Source organism: Rhinopithecus bieti, unplaced genomic scaffold, assembly GCF_001698545.2.
Source record: "Rhinopithecus bieti isolate Rb0 unplaced genomic scaffold, ASM169854v2 scaffold_48197, whole genome shotgun sequence".
In the NCBI taxonomy this organism is placed as follows: domain Eukaryota; kingdom Metazoa; phylum Chordata; class Mammalia; order Primates; family Cercopithecidae; genus Rhinopithecus; species Rhinopithecus bieti.
Window position 1 is genome coordinate 100,624 of NW_016819410.1, and position 17,127 is coordinate 117,750.

General features: G+C 39.3%; 1 pseudogene; it reads left to right on the plus strand.

Moving 5' to 3' along the window:
* Nucleotides 1-6,107, plus strand: part of LOC108519724 (40S ribosomal protein S5 pseudogene) — an 80,468-nt pseudogene extending 74,361 nt beyond the window's left edge.
* The last annotated feature ends 11,020 nt before the right edge of the window (nucleotides 6,108-17,127 follow it).

Consider the following 17,127-nt stretch of genomic DNA (forward strand, 5'->3'; position numbering starts at 1 on the left):
GGGAGGCTGAGACTTGAGAATTGCTTGAATCCAGGAGGCGAAGATTGCAGTGAGCCGATATCGTGCCACTGCACTACTGGCTGGGCGAAAATTAGTAAAGATATAGAAAATCTTAACAATACTATTAATCTTCTTAACCAAATTAACAAGAATAGGGCAACACATACAATAGCTATAGAATACATTTTTCTCCAAGGGTAGGTAGAGAATGAACCAAAATAGATCATGTGCTGGGCCATGAAAAGAGTCTTAATTAATTAAAAAAAAATTACAATACATTGTGATATGTTTTCTAGTAAAAAACAGTTTAATTAAAAATCAATAACAATGAGAAATCCAGGAAAGTTCCAAATATGGAGAAATTAAACAGCATGCTTTCTGGTTTTTTTTTTTTTTTTTTTGAAACAGAGTCTTGCTCTGTTTCCCAGGCTGGAGTGCAGTGGTGTCATCTCAACTCACTGCAACCTCCGCCTCCTGAGCTCAAGTGATTCTCTTGCCTCAGCCTCCCAAGTAGCTGGGACTACAGGCATGTGCCACCACATGTGGCTAATTTTTATATTTTTGTAGAGACAGGGTTTCACCATGTTGGCCAGGCTTGTCTCGAACTCTTGACCTCAGGTGATCTGCCCACCATGGCCTCCAGAAGTGTTAGGATTACAGGCGTGAGCCACCACACCCGGTCCCTAGCACACTTTCTTTTTGACTCTGTCACACAGGCTGGAGTGCCACGGTGGATCTTGGCTTACTACCACCTCTGCCTCTCAGGTTCAGGAGATTATCCTGCCTCAGCCTCCCAAGTAGCTGGGATTACAGGCGCCCACCAGCACACCTGGCTAATTTTTGTATTTTTTAGTAGAGACGGGGTTTCACCATGTTGGCCAGGCTGCTCTTGAACTCCTGATCTCTATTGATCTGCCACCTTGGCCTCCCAAAGTGCTGGGATTACAGGCGTGAGTCACAGCGCTTGGCCAAAAAAAAAAAAAAAAAAAAAAAAAAAAAAAAAAAAAAAAAAAAAAAAAAAAAAAAAATTTTTTTGGGGGGGAAAAAAAAAATCACAATATTAGAAACTATTCTGAGTGGGATGATAATAAAAACACAAGATAACAAAGTTGGTGTTATATAGTTAAAGCAGTGTTTAAAACAAAATGTGTAGCTTGAGCTGGGCATGATGACTCATAGGCTTTTAATCCCAGCACTTTGGGAGGCTGAGGCAAGCGGATCGCTTGAGGTCGGGAGTTTGAGACCAGCCTGGCCAACATGGTGAAACCCTGTCTCTACTAAAAATACAAAAAAATTAGCCGGGCATGGTGATGAGTGTCTGTAATCCCACCTACTCCAGAAGCTGAGGCAGGAAAATCACTCGAACCTGGGAGGCAGAGATTGCAGTGAGTCAAGATTGCACCACTGCACTCCAGCCTGGGTGACAGTAAAACTCTGCCTAGAAAAAAAAAAAAAGCATAGCTTGAAATGCTTGTATTTGAAGAAAATCTTTAAATCATAGATCTGAGTTTCCACCTTAAGAAACAAGGAAAACAAAAGAAAGATAGGTAGAAAAAAGGAAATAATATAAAACCAGAAACCAAATAAATAGTAAGCAAAAATTTTAAAAATTAAAAGAACCCAAAAGTTCGTTCTTTGAAAAGATTAATACAATTCATAAATACCTAGAAAGATTGAGCAAGAAAAAAAAGAGAGAACACAAATTGCCAATGTCAGATATACAGGAAGAAATATCACTGCAGTTCCAATACATCAACAGTTTAGATGAAAAGACACATTCATTGAAAGACACAATTTAGGAAGTCTGACACAGGAGAAATGAAAAAAATAAGAATATCTCTATATTTGGCAGGGCGCAGTGGTTCATGCCTGTCATCCCAGTTCTTTGGGAGGCTGAGGCAGGCGGATCACGAGGTCAGGAGATCAAGACCATCCTGGCTAACACGGTGAAACCCCGTCTCTATTAAAAATACAAAAAATTAGCCGGGCGTGGTGGCGGATGCCTGTAGTCCCAGCTACCCGGGAGGCTGAGGCAGGAGGATGGCGTGAACCCGAGAGGTGGAGCTGCATTGAGCGGAGATTGTGCCAGTGCACTCCAGCCTGGGCGACAGAGCAAGACTCTGTCTCAAAAAAAAAAAAAAAAAAAATATATATATATATACACACACATACACACACACACACACATATATATTTATCAAAGAAATGTAATTTATTATTAAAAACCTCCCCACATGAATTTCATTGCAATAAAAATTTAAGTAAGCAAAATAAACTCAAGGCCCCAGTGGTTTCTGGTTAATTTTATCAATCATTTTGGGAAAAATTATCTCCGTTCACATGAACTCTCAGAAAAATAGTGGGTGAGGAATCATTTACCAACTCATGTTTATGTTTATGAGCTCAACATTGCAAAGCTATGGAATTTACAAGAAAAGAAAATGATAAACCTATAGTCCCTGTGAACCTAGATGTAAAAATTCTTAACAAAATAGTAGTAAATCTAATTTTGAAATATATAAAAAAAGATAAGACATTATGACCAAGTAGGGTTTGCTACAGAAATTTAAGAATAAAATTGCATTTGAAAGTCAATATAGTCTACTATATTAACAGAATAAAAAAGAAAAACTAGCCGGGCGCGGTGGCTCACACCTGTAATCCTAGCACTTTGGGAGGCTGAGGTAGGTGGCTCAGTTAAGGCCAGGAGTTTCAGACCAGCTTGGCCAACATGGTGAAACTCCATCTCTACTGAAAATACAAAAATTAGCCAGGCATGGTGGCGTGCGCCTGTAATCGCAGTTACTTGGGAGGCTGAGGCAGGAGAATTGCTTGAACCTGGGAGGTGGAGGTTGTAGTGAGCAGAGATCCAGCCACTGCACTCCAGACTGGGCAACTCTGTCTCAACAAAAAAAAAAAAAGAAAAGAAAATGATACAAAATTCAGCATCTATTCAAGGTAAAAATTCTCAGCAAACTACGAACAGAAGGGAATTTTCTTAATCTGATAAAGGACATCCTTAACTCCTATCATACTTAATATTTTAAAAAACTGAATTATTTCCCCCTAAGATTAGGAATAAGGCAAGGGTGTTCAGTTTCACCACGTCCACTCAATATTATGTCCTAGCAAGTGCAATAATACAAGAAAAAGAAATAAAATAAATACATATTGAAAAGGAAGGAATAAAACTCTCTTTGTTCAGATAATATGATCACACATACACAGATTATCCTAAAGAATTTACCAAAAGCTATTAATTCATAGATAATATGATCACACACACTGATTAGCCTAAGGAATTTACCAAAAGCTATTAAAACTAAGGAATATTTTTAGCGAGTTTGCAGGAAATAAGACCAATATGCAAAAATAAATTGTGTTTCTATACACTAGTTTGGACAACTGGAAATTGAAAAATTTTTAATGTAATTTATAACAACATGAAATGTATAAAAGCATTAAATTATAAAATGTTATTAAAGTATATTACATATTTAAAGAGAAACGTAACAAACTATGGACAAGACCTGTATACTGAAAACTACAAAACATTACTGAGAGATGTTAAAGATCTAAATAAATGAAAAAATAAACTTTGTTTTTGAATTGAATGACTCAATATGGTTAAAAATGTCAATTATCCCCAAACTGATCCACAGAATCTATGTAATCTCAATCATAATCCCAATAGGATTTAGTGAAGAAATTGACAAATTTGCTCAAAAATTTAAGTAGAAATGCAAAAGAAGTAAAGTGACTAAAACTTAAAAATGAAATGCTAAGTTAGAGGACTTGCACAATTGTATTTCAAGATTTAATACAAGGCTACAGTAGTTAAGACAGTGCGACACTGGCATAGGCAAGGATAGATATGCAGATCAATGGAACAGAATGGAGTCTAGAAATAGACCCAAACATACATAGTCAATTGATTTTTATAGATGTGCCAAAGCTATTGAATGGGAAAAGAAAAATCTTTTCAACAAATGGTGCTGGAGTAACTGAATATATGTGTGGAAAAATTGGACCCTGGTTCCTATGTCACACCATGCACTAAAAATAATTCAAGATGGATCCTAGACCTAAATATAAAAGCTAAAACTTTAAAGTTTCCAGAAGAAAATATAGGAGAATATTTTTACAAACTTGGGTGGGCAAATTTCTTAGACAGGTACCAAAAAAGTACTAAACATCAAAGAAAAATTGACTAATATTATGAAAATTCATTTTATTTATATTTATTTATTTATTTATTTATTTATTTATTTATTTATTGAGACAGGGTCTCACTGTCCCCCAGGCTGGAGTGCAGTGGTGTGATCACAGCTCACTGCAGTCTCGACCTCCCCAGGTTCAGGTGATCCTCCCACCTCAGCCTCCCGAGTAGCTGGGACTACAGGTGTGTACTACCATGACTGGCTAATTTTTGTTTTCTGAAGAGACAGGGTTTCGCCATGTTGCCCAGGTTGGTCTTAAACTCCTGGGCTCAAGCGATTCACCCATCTGAGCATCCTAAAGTGCTAGGATTACAGGCATTTTTATTTTCTTTTGGTAGAGATGGGGTCTCACTATGTTGCCCAAGCTGGTCTCAAACTCCTGGCCTCAAGCGATTCTCCTGCCTTGGCCTCCCAACGTTATCAAAATTTAAAATTTTAAGATCTATTTCATTGGAATAAACCATTAAGTAAATGAAAAGGCAACCAATTAAAAACTGTCCACTCTTGTATCCAGAACATAATAAAGAATTACAGATAATAAAAAGATCAGCAACCCAATACATAAATGAGCAAGATTTGAATAAGAACTTCACAAAAGAAGACACAAATGGTCAATAAGCACATGAAAACATGGTCAACATCATTAGTCATCAGGGAGATGAAAAATGAAAAAACAATGAGATTTCATTTCTCACCTATTAGAATAACTAAGCTGACAGCTGGACGCGGTGGCTCATGCCTGTAATCCCAGCAGTTTGGGAGGCCGAGGCAGGTGGATCACCTGAGGTCAGGAGTTCAAGACCAGGTTGGTCAACATGGTGAAACCCTGTCTCTACTAAAAATACAAAAATTACCCAGGTATGGTAGTGCATGCCTGTAGTCCCAGCCACTGGGGAGGCTGAGGCAGTAGAATCACTTGAACCCAGGAGGCGGAGTTTGCAGTGAGCCGAGATTGTGCCATTGCACTCCAGCCTGGGTGACAGAGCAAGACTCTGTTTCAAAAAAAAAAAAAAGAATAACTAAACTGACAACACTAAATGCTGGTGAAGTTGTAGAATAACTGGAACTCTTAGAAAGACATTGCTCATGGGTGTAAAATGGTACAAATACTTGGCAAAGTAAAGTATTTGGCAAATTTTTTTACACTAGAAATTCAGTTCCTAGGTATTTACCCAAGGGAAATAAAAACAAATATGGACTAAAAGACTTGTATAAGAATGAAGGGCAAGAAATGGGATGGTGCTATAGGTGTGCATTTTAGAAAGCCTCCTGAGATGCTTAATACGAAGGAAGAAGTCACCCTTCCTAGCATTCATTTTTTTAATGTCAACATCATCAATAAAAATTTTGCAGTCCTTCTGTTAAGCTTAGTATAGCACACAAATGACAACTTGCACTTTTCCTCTTTCCCCATTTTATCCCAAGAGATCTCTTTGATTTCTTATGACCTTGCTTTATAGAAATGTGAATAAAAGATTAGAATCCCTATATCAAAAGTGTTTTCATACATGTATCCCGTAGGATGTGAAAATCAACCAGGAAACCCAGAATTTCATTTATTTATGGAGTGGATTAGACTCCAGACTTCAGAATGAAAAGGCTTTGGCTTCAGAGATGTAGTTTCAGTTACAATCCTCAAGTCTTAGAAAAAAATGGAATCAGCATTAAAAAGGAAGATTTTATATAAAAAACACAGATTGCGGTAAGCTATGGCCTACCCTTTTCATTTTGTGGCAGCCCCTGCTGTCCTGCTTGGTCACTGTCTCCCACGTGGCTCTCATAGATGTTGAGTTTCTGGCGTTTGATGGACATGATGTCACCTGCAAAAGTCTTCACAAAGTCTCTGAGAGGATACTTTATTTTTGCCAGTGTTGGCTCTTTCACTGATAGTTGTAGAGAATCTAAATTAGAATGAAAAATATGAGGGAGCCCACAGGCCCCATATGTCTCACAGGGCATGTTTTGGTTAGGCCTGCTGTGTTTTGTATGTATGGGACCAAGTTGAATTTCTGGAGTTATGTTGTGTTTCTTCCAAAATTTTCTGGAATCCCTCATTACCGTTCCATCTTTTCCTCTGATAATTCTTCAGAAGACAAGTTCACTGGGCCACAGGTCCTCAATGAAGTAGCTGTTTCTAGGAGGTTAAGCAAAATTTCTGGTTAAAATGAAACTCTTACGTCTGCTCACTCAGCTGTATCACTTCAAAGAGGAAAACAAATAAAACCCAGCTTCCTGTCAGCTCCCGGCATTAAAGGATGACAAGCTACAGTTGCTTTCCATTTTGACTAGAAGCAAAAACTACAGATGAATAACATCATAGATCAAGAAGCCAAACAAACTGAAGTAACCTCTTCATCAGCAGAAATCAAGCAGTTAAAGGCAGAGTGAAAACCTCCCACGCTGGTACCTCTCAAATTCAAATGAGGGTAAGAAAAACAAAACAAAACAAAAAGACAAAGAAAAGGAAGAGAAACTCTTTTCTGAACAAGCAAATTATAACCCAATATTGAACCTAAACTACTAAAAGCTGCAAGCACTTTTCACCTAATTACATGGTGTGAGAAGAAACCACTAAAACTGTACTCACTCACCATGGAAGGTTTTCTTCTTCTAAAGGTGAATTCTTCCTCCTCCTGCTACCTGAAGAAGGCCTTGGCTATTAGAAACCACCCACATGGGGACTTTCTCAGGTGCCTGCCCTGAGACAGTCACGACACTGTCTCGGCCTCTTCTCTCCTGATTTGGGCAGGACTTACTGACTCATTCATTTATTTACCATATACTCATTTATTCATTCATTGTCTACTTTCTGTCCACCAATATTGATAGAGGACCATATGAAAACATTCTATATACTTCTAAGGTTGTTGCTTTTGATGATGCCAACACTTGATTACTCAACTTTGTAGAGCAATGGCTTGTAGAGCCCTTTTTTTTTTTAAGATGGAGTCTCACTCTATTGCCCAGGCTGGAGGGCAATGGCGTGATCTTGGCTCACTGCAACCTCTACCTCCTGGGTTCAAGCAATTCTCCTGCTTCAGCCTCCAGAGTAGCTGGAATTACAGGTGCGTACCACCATGCTGGCTAATATATACATATTATATATACACATATATAATATATTATATATACACATATATAATATATTATATATACACATATATAATATAATATATTATATATACAATTATATTATAATAATATATTTTTTGTATTTTTTAAGGTTAGAATAGGGTTTCCATGTTGGCCGTAATGGTCTTGAATTTCCTGACCTCATGAATCCGCCCTCCTCAACCCTCCAAGTTCTGGGGATTACAGGCGTAACACTACACCCAGCCACTGGCTTGTGCATTTTTTTTCACAAGCATTGTTTCACAAAATTTTCCAACCCCATCCCACCCCTAGGGTAAGGGCAGCAGGTTTTTCAATAAGAAGGCAGCCATGTTGCTGACTCCTTTCTTCTTTCAGAAATACAGTGGAGGGATGCCAAGAAACAGCTGTGGAATGTGCCTGTATGACCAATTACATAACTAAGATCCTCGGATGACCATTGAAGCAAGTAACACCTTTTACCCTCTGTCTCCTTACCTAATAGAAGGCAGCTTTAGAGTAATTCAGGGGTTCCCCCATGTGTGATCTGGCTGCTAAGGAATTACTTGTGAGTTGCTTTTAAGAAATTGATATGTATCTAGCCTCTACTCCTGACACTATTTAAATTCAAATCGCTCAGGCTGAAGTCCTGACTGCTTTTAAACAAGGCATTCAAAAGGAGAGGTCTTCGTTGCTGTTTAAAGGTTGAACAACCATGACTTAAGACAATCTTCCAAGGTTCTTTTTCCAGTTCCAAAAAGGTCATGACCAGTGGTCGTCATGTAGAAAGAGAGTCACTGAGAAGATGAGGTTTTTGATTGAGGGGTCATGGATGTTTGGGGATAGGGAGATGATTTTAAAGATACAGGAGATTTTTGAGAATTCAATTGAATACTCACCAGAAAAAAAAGCACCAGGAAGAGGACCACTGTGATATCCACCCCTCAAAAGAATAAGAACATATTGAAATAAAAATTAACTCTTAGTATTGTTTGTAATTAGAGAAACCTAACCAGGGAAGTAATTTCATCTAAATGTGTGGTTTGATAAATTAAGCTTAATTAGGAAAAGAAAATAAGAGAATTAAATTCCAGATGCCTCTATTTCAGGGTTAGGGCATAGTAGCATTGGAGTAAATACAGGCTGTTCAACTTAAGTTAGAGAAGACAAGTTGTTTGGCCGCAAGAATTGGGAGTAAATATTTTTGGTAGAATGCCTTTAAAATCATCATTGTGGGTGGTTGGATTATACTTCATTTGTGGCAGAAGGAAAACAAACTGAAGAATCATAGATAACTGGAGGAAAACATAACATTTTGATTCATAAGTTAAGGTAGATTGTTTTTTTGGGAACGGTCATTTATCAGGCTCTTTTAAGAGGAGCTGCTGAAATTAAAAGGCATATTTTGGGTCAGAAAAATCCAAGAAAGAAAAACATTTAATCCAATAAATCCTCTCACTAAGCAACCAACTTTCTCTAGATTTGGAAGCAACCTACACACTTCATTGGGATTTTCAGATTCTCCCCAGCGAAATACAACTTAAATTATAGAGCAGCCACTAACTGGGTTAGATGCTGCCCTCAAAAACAGATACTCAGTAAATTCTTGGCCATGCAACACTTTAGAGCCTATCTTTCTTCCCTCTGACTAAAAATTAATTTGCAAATAACATATGCCCCTTACAAGTTTTGGTGGATGGGCCCTCTGGAGGAGTCTCCATTATTAAATTTGCAACTGTGGCGTCTTCCTAGAGCTCTAAGCAACATCTTGACCTGTAGTCACATAAATTATTGTCTAGTTCAGGACAAGTGAACACTGTTGTTTCCTCTTTGGTGATATTAACAAATGTTAACTTGCAGGGGGTGGTTGCATGGTACTTTATAAATGCTGGCCCGAGATTTAAAAGGCACATATAAAGCCGGGCGCAGTGGCTCATGCCTGTAATTCTTCAGTACTTTGGGAGGCAAGGTGGGTGGATCACTTGAAGGTCAGGAATTTGAGACCAGGCCTGACAACATTGTGAAACCTCTTACTAAAATTACAAAATTAGCTTGGGCGTTCGTGGTTGCATTGCCTGGAACCCCAGTTTACCTGGGAGGTGAGTCAGAAAGAATCACTTGCACCCGGGGGAGGCGGAGGTTCAGTGAGCTGAAGATCATGCCTATTGCCCTCCAGCCTGGGAGCAACAGAGCAAAACTCCCATCTCTAAAATAAAATAAATAAATAAATAATTAAATAATAATAAATAAATGACAAGGACATATGCCAAAATGCATGTGCCTATAATGCCAGCTACTTGGAGACAGACGGGGGGAGGAATCATCTGGAGGCCCAGGGTTAAGAGACCAGCCTGAGCTATGTAGCAATGACTGTCTCATTAAAAAAAAAAAAAAAAAAAAAAAAAAAAAAAAAAAAAAGCACATGCCATTATACTGAGCCATTTAAAAACATCGTTATCACATATATGGATTATATTTGTTCCAGGAAATATTACACAGCAACCCAGATTTTCAAACGACTTGGTTCCATTGACTGCTTAGGAACACTTCTTGCATATTAGCACCATTTTACAAAAGGATACCAAGCTTCATTTCAATTCTTTTTACAAAAAAAAAACCTTATCTTTGACAACTCCTGTTGCCTCTTTGAGGTAGCTTATTCTACTTTCTGTCCACATTATTTAATCCTGGCCCCTTTGGATCAGCAGCTAATTTCCTCAACCTTTTGCTGGAAAAAAAGAAATTGAGAGCATTAATTAAATATGAACATTTTGCAAAACCTTTTTGTCCGCCTTTTCATCTTCTGCCTACAACTTACTAAGCCCACTAATCCTTCTCTTTGTTGTCAGATCAACAGATATTCTCCTACTGCTGTAGAGGCTTTGGGAACATAAAGTGTCCTTAAATATTTACACAGTAATCTTACACACTTCGTGGTAGAAAAAGAAGAAAATCAGACAGTATTAGGTAAGTGAGAAATGACTTTTAAAAAATTAAAATGAAAGTCTTTGCTATGTTTCGGCCATTGGCTGGTCTCAACTCCTGGCTTCAAGTTCTCCTGCCTCAGCCCCCAAAGTGTTGGGATTGGTAGGGTGTGAGCCACCGTGGCCCGGCCAAGAAGTGAGGGTTTTTTTTTTTTTTTTTTTTTTTTTTTTTTTTTGAGACGGAGTCTCGCTCTGTCGCTGGGGGCTGGAGTGCAGTGGCCGGTTCTCAGCTCACGGCAAGCTCCGCCTCCCGGGTTTATGCCATTCTCCTGCCTCAGCCTCCGAGTAGCTGGGACTACAGGCGCCCGCCACCTCGCCCGGCTAGTTTTTTGTATTTTTTTTTTAGTAGAGACAGGGTTTCACCGTGTTAGCCAGGATGGTCTCGATCTCCTGACCTCGTGATCCGCCCGTCTCGGCCTCCCAAAGTGCTGGGATTACAGGCTTGAGCCACCGCGCCCGGCAAGAAATGACTTTAATTTTTTACTCTACTGGGCTTCAATCAATCTTACCCTTTCACTTATTATCACTTACTACTCTTCCCTCTTTTTTTCGAGACGGAGTCTCGCTCTGTCGCACAGGCCAGAGTGCAGTGGTGTGGTCTCGGCTCACTGCAGCCTCCGCCTCCCGGGTTCAAGCAATTCTCCTGTCTCAGCCTCCTGAGTAGCTGTAACTACAGGCACATGCCACCACACCAGCTAATTTTGGTACTTTTGGTAGAGACCTGGTTTCACCATACTGGTTAGGCTGGTCTCAAACTCCTGACCTCAAGTGACCCACCCACCTTGGCCCAAAGTGCTGGGATTACAGGTGTGAGTCATCACGCCCAGGCGTACACTTGCCTCTTAAATCTACATCTTCACCCTAGACTGCTCTCCTGAGTTCCAGACTAACAGCCCCCTGACTGCAGACTGTCCCATGTGGGTGTCCTATAGATAACCTCAATTCACCATCTCCTTTTTTGCAGCTTCTATCTTTTCTCCAAAATTGATTCTTTCTTCCATAATTATCTCTTTAGTGGAGTCACAATCAGAGCCAAAAGTATGAAGAGTCATCCTTGATCCTGCCTGCTCATCACTTCTTCATGGAATCAATGATCCAGACCTGCCAATTACATCACTATTCATGAATGCTTTCCCCATCTCCTCACACCATCATTATATTTTACCTGGATGAGGGCAATGTTCTCCCAGGGTGTCTTCTTGCATCCTGTCGGGCCCACCCTGCTATCCATCCTCCTTATTACACACCCAGATGCTCAGTTACTTCCCATGAGTCTCTCTCCTTAAAATTCTCCTCTAGATCCCTATCCTAGTTAACAGCATAATGTCACAATTCATTCTAACAAAGTCCCTAATGATGTGACCCTGTCTGTTTTTTCCCATCACTGTCCTACTATTCATCCCTTCATTCAAACTACAGCTGTGAGCTTCATTTCCAGAATGTGCCGGTCTCATTCTCTCTCTAGGATTTTATGCATTCCTTTCCTTTGTCAGAAATGCCTTCACCTCCCTTTGTTCACCTGGTGAACTCATGCTTAGCCTCAATTCTAATTTCTTCCCTTCTAGGCATCCTTCCCTGACATCCATGGGCACAGTTAAGTGCATCTTTTGTGCTCTCCTAGTACCTGTATATCGACACCCTTTTCACATTCTCTGTGCAGCCACAACAGAATTTTGTCAGTTCCTCAGATGTGCTAAACTCTGCATTGTTCCTGGGCCTCTTCACACACTATTGCCTCTACTTGAAACTTTCCTTCCGCCATCCTTCTTTCTCTCACTGGTTAACTGCTACCTGTCTTTCAGATCTTAGCTTACACATTACTTCCTTTACAAGAGGTTCTTGATCGTATGCTAAAGTCCCCTTTCTTTAAAAACTCATAGATCTCCATACTTCCCCTATTACAACCCTGTATTGTTACTACTTAGGTAACTGTCTGTCTTTCCCAAGAGACTATAAACTCTTTGTGGTTGGAGACTAGCTCTTTTTCCCTGCTGTATCTAACACATTATCACAGTGCCTGGCACCCAATAAATATTCAACAAATATTTCTCAAATAAATAAATGGATTATACTACCACAGCTCTGTAATAATTTGTCTTCTATAACTCTCTATAACAAGGACTGTTCTATTCACAGTTGCATGACTAGCATCCAGTCCAATGTCTGTACCAGTAGGCAGTTAATAAATGTAAATAAATGAATGAGATACAATCAGCAAATCAGAGCAACTGGATGTTTTTTCTTTTTTTTTTTTTTTTTTTTTTGAGACGGAGTCTCGCTCTGTCGCCCAGGCTGGTGTGCGGTGGCCGGATCTCGGCTCACTGCAAGCTCCGCCTCCCGGGTTTTACCCCATTCTCCTGCCTCAGCCTCCCGAGTAGCTGGGACTACAGGGGCCGGCCACCTCGCCCAGCTAGTTTTTTTTTTTTTTGTATTTTTTAGTAGAGACGGGGTTTCACCATGTTAGCCAGGATGGTCTCGATCTCCTGACCTCGTGATCCGCCCGCCTTGGCCTCCCAAAGTACAGGCTTGAGCCACTGCGCCCGGCCTGGATTTTTGTATTGAGTTGGTGTGGGCAGTCCTCAGTTTACCTGCCTAGGAGCTTAGACCCACAGATAATACAGACATGTTATCATCAATAGATTCATCCATCTTCCATCAGAAATGCAAACAAGAACCGAAATCACCTCATGTTTCCCCTCTTATTCTTCAAACATTATGAGAGTGGATATTAAATTTTTGGCCGGGCACGGTGGCTCACGCTTGTAATCCCAGCACTTTGGGAGGCTGAGGCGGGTGAATCATGACGTCAGGAGATCGAGACCATCCTGGCTAACACAGTGAAATCCCGTCTCTACTAAAAATACAAAAAAAGTAGCTGGGCATGGTGGCAGGTGCCTGTAATCCCAGCTACTTGGGAGGCAGAGGCAGGCAAATGGCGCGAACCCGGGAGGCAGAGCTTGCAGTGAGCCAAGATCGCGCCACTGCACTCCACCTGGGCAGCAGTGTGAGATTCCATCTCAATAAATAAATAAATAAATAAATAAATAAATAAATAAATAAATAAAATTGTCAGTCAGTCTCTGTCCAAAAAGGAGTGGGAGGAGAATATCCTTTGAAAGAGTATTAAAGGGGAAGTAAGAAAAGGGAAAATAAGATCTCATATGATGAGCCTAACTATATCATGATCACTCCATGAAGTAGCGTGTTTATGCTCATTTTCACAGATTAGGGAAACGTTCAGTTGGTTGGGAAGCCTGATGAAGGCAGATTGGCCCTCATCCTTTTTCCACTGTACCATACTACCTAGACACAAAAGATGCCTTGTTAATTTACTTCTAAATTCTCTTTTGTGTTGTTCTTCCTACACTTAATTTATATTTACCCAAATTAGCTAACTTTATTCAGAGTCTAGTATGAGCAAGGTACTAAATCTGGGTGCTTTAGATATATTAATCTTCAAAAAATTGTATGAACTTAGTTAGTATTGTCCCCTTATTAGAGATGTTGAAATTGAGTCTTAGAGTGGTTTGGAATAAGGTCCATATACAACAGGATGAGAATGCAAACCTTTGTTTGTGTGATTATGAAGCCCCTGGTCTTTCTACTATATTTTGGTCCAGCTAAATGAGGACGAAACTTCAGATAATCTACCCCAAATGTCTCTGAATCTTGCCCCTGCATTGGAAGGGCAGGAAAGGTTTTGATAAGGGGAAAGCACTTCAATCCATCAGCTGACAGCTTTGACCTCTTCAACTTACTGCATAGTAATAAGCCCTTAGCGCTTAGGGCAGGGAAAGGAAGAAGGAATTGAGAAGTTTTGTGCAAATCATTTTGCACAGAACAAATAGGAAAGTGAGTTAAATTGCCAGGTACTAGACAAATGATGATGTAAAGTGCTTAATGACAAATAAATATTAATTAGTGTTGAATGGTAAATGAAAAACATATGGATGATCCTCAGAATGATATAAACAAAACATTCTGCATTGACAGGCAAAACATTAAAATATTGCTTGTCAATGCAGAATATGCTTAACAAGCTCTAAATTCTTTAGCAAGTTTAATATACAAAAAGAAGTAGCATTTCCCAATGTTAAACTGCTTATTTTCAAAATTAAGTTAAAAGCATTTTGGAATTGATGGAATTTTTCAAATTTTTCCATGATTTCCACTTCTAGAGAGGCCATCTAAAGGTTTTTTGTTTTTTGTTTTTTGCTTTTTTTATTGAGATGAAGTCCCATTCTCTCACCCAGGCTGGAGGGTAGTGGCTCTATCTTGGCTCACTGCAACGGTCACCTCCAGGGTTCAAGCAATTCTCCTGCGTCAGCGTCCCAAGTAGCTGGGATTACAGGTGTGAGTCACCATGCCCAGCTAATTTTTGTATTTTTAGTAGAGGCAGGGTTTCCCCATGTTGGCCAGGCTGGTCTCAAACTCCTGACCTCGAGTGATCCGCCTGCCTCGACCTCCCAATGTGCTGGAATTACAGGCATGAGCCACCACACCTGGCCTGAAGGTTCACTTTTGACCCAAAACAATTTTCAACAATGTAAGAACTTCACATGAAAATTGTCATAAAAATGTTTAAGGGTGGCCGGGCGCAGTGGCTCATGCCTGTAATCTCAGCACTTTGGGAGGCCAAAGCAGGTGGATCACCTGAGGTCAGGAGTTCAAGACCAGCCTGGCCAATGTAGTGAAACCCCGTCTCCACTAAATATACAAAAAAAATTAGCCTGGCTGGTGGCGTGCACCTATAATCCCAGCTACTCAAGAAGAAGAAACAAAAATATTTTGGTGTATCTGCATGTTGTGATCATGTAATTGGCAATTATAAAATTCCAGCAAACAAGTACCATTACAATAATATGAAAATAAATAAAATGAAAATCACAATAATATGAAAATAATATGAAAATCATCAATATCATGCCAAGAACTACACTGTTCAGGTATTTTCCCATAATTTGTAATAAAGGAATTTACTTTTCCTAGGATAATTAAGAAAACATTCATGTGGGCCAGCCATGGTGCCTCACTCCTGTAATCCCAGCACTTTGGGAGGCCAAGGTGGGAGGTAAGCTTGAGCCCAGTAGTTTGAGGGTACAGTGAGCTATGATGGGACCACTGCACTCCAGCCCGGGTGACAGAGCAAGACCTCATCTCTAAAAAAGAAAAGAAAAGAATGAATAGAATATTCATGTAATATTCTAAAAAGACTGTCTTTGGTTTTGTAAAATATTAACACATACCTAACAGTGGTCCTTTAAAAACAATTTTTCCAAACCTGATTAGTTGGTCTAACAAGAAAAAGTACAATTAAAGGAATAACAAGGTAAAATCTTTGAAATTGGGACTGTCCCAGAAAATCTTGGATGTGTGGTGACCATGACAATCATTTCGCATTTTTCACTTCTCACTTTCCTTTAGTCCAATTCCTAAACGCTGGCGATGCAGTGTTCTGAATTTAAAATGATCATAGTAAGTCATCAAAATCTGCTCTGTGTCCAAAAAAGAATTAAGTCATGCAGAAAATGCCTTATGGTGTCTTTTGAGTGCTCATGCATCAGTAGACTCCATTGCCCTGAGAAATTTCTTGGAGAGGAGGAAGGAATGGATTCATATTTGCTTCTTAGGAGATCCACAATGTGCATCTTCTACTTTTGCATTCATTTCCAGTTGCTCAATCAATGATTCTGCTTCATTCACAAGAATCTGAGAGTTAGAAAATCAGAAAAGATGAATCTATAAGTTGTTTGCTGCCACTTACTGGATAACCACTCTTCTTGCCTGAACAAATGGAGAAGAATTTCACTGCTTCGTGGCAGTCATATACATGAACTTTCACATTTTACAAATATTAGAAAATACTAGAGACAAAGTTAACATCAAAATTACTTCCCAAATCTGTTACATTTTCTCAGTAAAACATAAACTCCCTTCTGCTATTTATTTTATTTTTATTTTATGCCCAGGAAAAGGAAAGGATCGTCTATATCCAGAACAAGAACATCTAAAACAGAAAACGGGGATAAGGGGCAGAATATCAAAAGGAGTGAGGAAGGGACTGAGAAGAACATTACATAGTAACTCACAGAATGTTTCAATAGCATAAAGCTTCAAAATGGGAAGCTTTCCTTAGAATAAATGGCATCTGTTGCCTCCACAAATGTTTGTACAGTTTATTTGCTTTGGTGCAGAATATTCTGTTTGGGGACATTGTAGGAACCCCTAGTGCCTGTCATCTTCCCCCAATCATTTAATACTACAAACCCATTAGAAAGAAGCCTCTGAACACTTCGCAGTTAAACAGGTGTCTAATCTTTTTAATACTGCATTTTTTGCCCTGTATTGTTTCTCAGCTGTTACAAAGTTTGCATGTGCAGCAACGGCAGCTCACCCGAATATCCCTTTACTTAGGGGTGATTTGGTGATTTAGCCTTATGTGGAAGTCTGTGTAAATGTAGTTACAATGCTTATAGTTCTAATCTCAAGTAAAGTTTTATCAAAAAAAAAAAGTATCAGTACTATCACATTGGGGATTAAGTTTTAAAATTATCAGAAAATATAATTGAATTAAATCAGTCCTCACCGGACATAATTTTATATATCTGAGCTGAAATCAACTTTAAAAGCAATTAATAATCATTAGATAATGAGGTAGGCTTGTAGTTTTTCATGTAAAATACAGGATGATGTTTTACAAGGTGAAAGGTGGAGATTTATTTGAGTAATAACTCCATCTCCTCCCATGTGGCATGGCAATTAAACTCAAGTTTCAAAAATAAATAAATAAGGCCAGGCGCAGTGGCTCACGCCTGTAATTCCAGCACTTTGGG